This window comes from Egretta garzetta, unplaced genomic scaffold (genome assembly GCF_000687185.1).
Source record: "Egretta garzetta isolate BGI_Z169 unplaced genomic scaffold, ASM68718v1 scaffold115, whole genome shotgun sequence".
NCBI lineage: Eukaryota > Metazoa > Chordata > Aves > Pelecaniformes > Ardeidae > Egretta > Egretta garzetta.
In genome coordinates this window covers 129,902-133,751 of record NW_009259791.1, presented here as the reverse complement: position 1 = coordinate 133,751, position 3,850 = coordinate 129,902, and positions in this window count along the sequence as shown.

Genomic DNA, 3,850 nt, shown 5'->3' with positions numbered 1-3,850 from the left:
TCAGGAAGGGGCTAGGCAGGCCCAGGCTAAAACTAACCTGGGGGGGTAAAAAATGGGAAGGGGGGGTGGGGGAAGAAAAGCACTGGGGAGAGGGTGTTCCTTTAGAGCTGGATCAGTGCCCGAGTCCACAACCACAGAAACACTTGTGCGAGCACAGCAGCCAGAAAAAGTAGCCGGGAGTGGACACAGAGCAGAAATGGTTCCTCCAGCGAAGGTGTTCGCTCACGACAGCCTACAGCTGGAGTAAGTACAGCTTGCGATAAACTACGATTCATTCCGTGCTGTGTGGCGGAGTCCAGGGGCTCCATGACGCTCAGCACTGTATAAACGTACCGGGAAAGTATTTGCTCTCCCAAAACGCTAACCCTCAGTCTGCAGCCTGCAGTGTTTTTACAAAAGATCATGAACTAGAAACAAAACCAAACCAAGCCTGTTGTCGGTAGCCTGAAAATCGCGGAATGAGGACATCTCCCCAGGAAATGTTGTAGGGTCTGAAAAATCAAGAAAGATTTGAAAGCCTCTGATCTTATCATAAGGTAAGTTGGCAAAATTTGATCGCCAGAACTTCAGTCCAATAGATGACTAGATTACAGGGAGGGAGGAAATATACATTATTCTCCTTAGGTAAGGGATAAAAATTACTTCAGCCTGTACACACTTATGCAGAACACCCTTCCCGAATTCATGGCAGTGAAACATCTATTGCACACCATAAGATATTCTCTGTTGCCCATTTGCAGGACAAATCAGAGGTTGAGTGAAAAAAAGAGACTTTCTTAGGGCATATTAATAGGTGTAAAGTACCCAGTCTAGGAAGGAATAGGCTTAGCTATTTATAAGGGAGTGGTACTAGAGCTTAAATTTAATTTGAGCTGTTCTTAGTCAATCCCTTCATACTCTTGAGCATGAAGCCACAGTACTGGACCACTGCAAGAGAAAAGATAATTCTCCCGTCTTGTCCCTGAGGATGAAGAACTCATTCCCAATTTCATTGATTACTCTGGAGAAAGATATAAAAGAATTCTTCATGTGCAGATTGCATGTGGGTCATAGAGTTACTGCCTTGCCTCTTGCCAGCCCTGGGGAAAAAGTGAGACATATTGCAAATGCAGCCAAAACAAAACAAACCTGTGGTTCCTGCTTCACTGCAGCGATTCGGAGCCATTGAAGGGATCCCGGTCTCCCTCTTACTGGTAAAGTCAATAACAGCCAATATGGGCTATTAGGTCCCAATCCTCCAACACGTTCCCTGTCCCCAGACCTCAGCATCCTCGGGAAACAGAGACCCATGTGGGCGCAGTTCCCGCTGCGAGGCTGGGCGCTCAGGTCTGAAGCTTTTTCAGGTTTCCGTGTTCAGCTGTACACACCTGAGATTCCCAACAGGAAAGTTAAGCCTGTACCTACATGTTCAGAGGAGCAGGGCCTGAGAGGCAAAGACAGTGTCATCCTAGCTGGGGGAAAAGCGCTTGCCGCACGCAGGACGAGGACAAGCACAGCACCGAAGCAAATGGTGTGGCTAGCAGAAGGCAAGGATGGGGAGGACCTTGCTCTCCTGCAGCACTTTTCCTTGGGGAATCTTGAAACGCTTCCCAAGGCAGAGAAGGCTGCACGTAATCACAACCAGCTGGGGATACGGTTCAGCCCTGACTCCCAGGTGCCATGGGCTCCCCAACCCGGCAGCCCTCCTCGCCACCCTGGACAGTAGCCTCAGACTCTTACCTTGAAACCCATTTCAGTTTTGCATTTCGGCACCTCGCTTGCCAGCTTGGCGGTGTGTTTCTGAAAGGCAAACATCTCCCTGACCTCTCTGGAAAAAAAAAAAAAAAAAAGCAGCATTTAGAAAGCAGAGAGGCAGCGCGCTGGATCTCTTCATGCCGCTCGCCTCGTGCCTTGGCAGAAGGGAACAGCAACAGGTTTGTACTGAGAGCCCACGAGGTTTCGAGGCAGCACTACATGCTACTTGCAGGATAAACGCATTAAGAAAATTAAACTTTTTTACAGCCGTCACACCATCAAAGCTTTATTCTCTCCACTCTTTAAATTAAGTGTTGGTTTGCATATCCGTGCCATCCTGGCTATGTAATAACCTCTCTAAAGCTATTTTTGTTTCACGTTCCTTACTATTTGGTAAAGCAAGCTGGAGTTTTCTGAGGACACGTGCTTTTATTAGAGCTAATTCAGCATTATTTTCTCATCCACTTCCTTTGTTGGAAGCAGAGAAATCAACTGAAGAAAACTCGAAAGCAGCACACCGTGCCTCTGAGGGAAACTGCCTTCCCCGCCTCGGCATAGCCGGGCTGGTCCTCTAGATGGCTCTGCCTTTGCCCCAAACCATCGAATCCCTGAAGCAAAAATCGCAATTTTGAGCGATGCGGCGATACCGCTGGCTGCTCCTCTCCCTCCCGCAACAATCGCGGGTTTTTTGAGCAAACGGATAAAGACAGATTCGTTGTGATTTCTGAGAGTAACATTTTCAGCTTAGCTCTTCAAACACAGAGGGAAGTTGCTTTTTAAAAATCTGTTTCTTGTCCTTCAGATGCCCTTTCTAGCTGTGATTTCCCCCAAAACTGCTTGGTTTAGATTCCTGTTGTCCGGCCAGGCTTCAAAACAGCATTGTCCAGTGCAACCCTTCTCCAGAGAGATGCGGAGCTGTTATAAATCATAAAGGCAAGGAAGCTGAGAAGGGAAAAGACACCTGGTGAAACATAATGTAAAAGTTTCTCCTGCTGTTCTGGCTATCCAAATACACATGGTAAGCTCTTTCCCCAAAAGATGCAACATAAAATCAGCAGCAGCAACAGGGGCAGAAACAAAATAGAATCTGAAAAAAAACCCACCCCCCCAAAAAAAACCCCAAACCCCCCAAAACAAAAAAACCAAACACCTCCCCTTATGATTAAAGGGGGAAACCAAAACCATAGTTCTTTATCACACTCACTTTTAAGTGATTCTCTGTCTCCAGACTATCCATCCACTTGTTTTAAAACAAAATATAATGGTGCAAATCCTCCAGTTATTACGTCCCTGCTTAGATCACACGAGAGATGAAAATTTGGGTAAATTCGGAGGTAGCCCGGGCAAGCCACCCTGATTCAGCTTCACTGATTTACATGTGCCTTTCTAACTATTTTATCGAAGGCACCAAATGCAGAGGCTTTTCCCAAGCGGTCCTCTCTCCCCCTGATGTCAAATCAAGACACCCGGAGCTTGCAACCCTGGGGAGAAGGTTGGCATCTGCACCTGGAAAGGGGATTTTTAGGCATTTTTACCAGCAGAAAACAGAGCAGCAATCCCGTTTAAGACCCGGGGATTTAAATCTTCTACGCGACTGACAAAAGACTCTAAACTGTCCCGCACCACTGGCCGTATTTTATACCTGTGGGTCCGATCGTGTGCTTTGCCCGGGACGAGAAGGATTTGCCGGAGCTGGTCCCCGCATAAAAGCCCGGGGTGCCGGGATCGTTACCAACACCGCGAGCGTTTTCTCTGCAAAAGGATGCGCTTTCCCTCAAGCTCCCCCGAAGCACGAAGGCGAAAATCAACTTTTATTCATTAAATCGCGCCCCGCGACGGCCAGCCCTCCCCTCCCGCAGTCCGAGCGAAGACGGCGATGCTGTTTGTTTGTTTAATTTCGGGCAATTCCTTTATCCCAAGCTAATTAACTGCGATCTCAGCCCCGGCTGTTGTGAGACGGGCGGCAAAATTACACATAAATAACAAGAGTTTAAGAGAATTTCACCCTCCGCGTTCCCGTCGGGGCAACCGCAGCGATGCTAATCTCCCCCAGACCTCAATTTCGGGGCCGGTTTGGGGGCCGAAGGGATCAGGGACGATCGCATCCGTGGGAAGG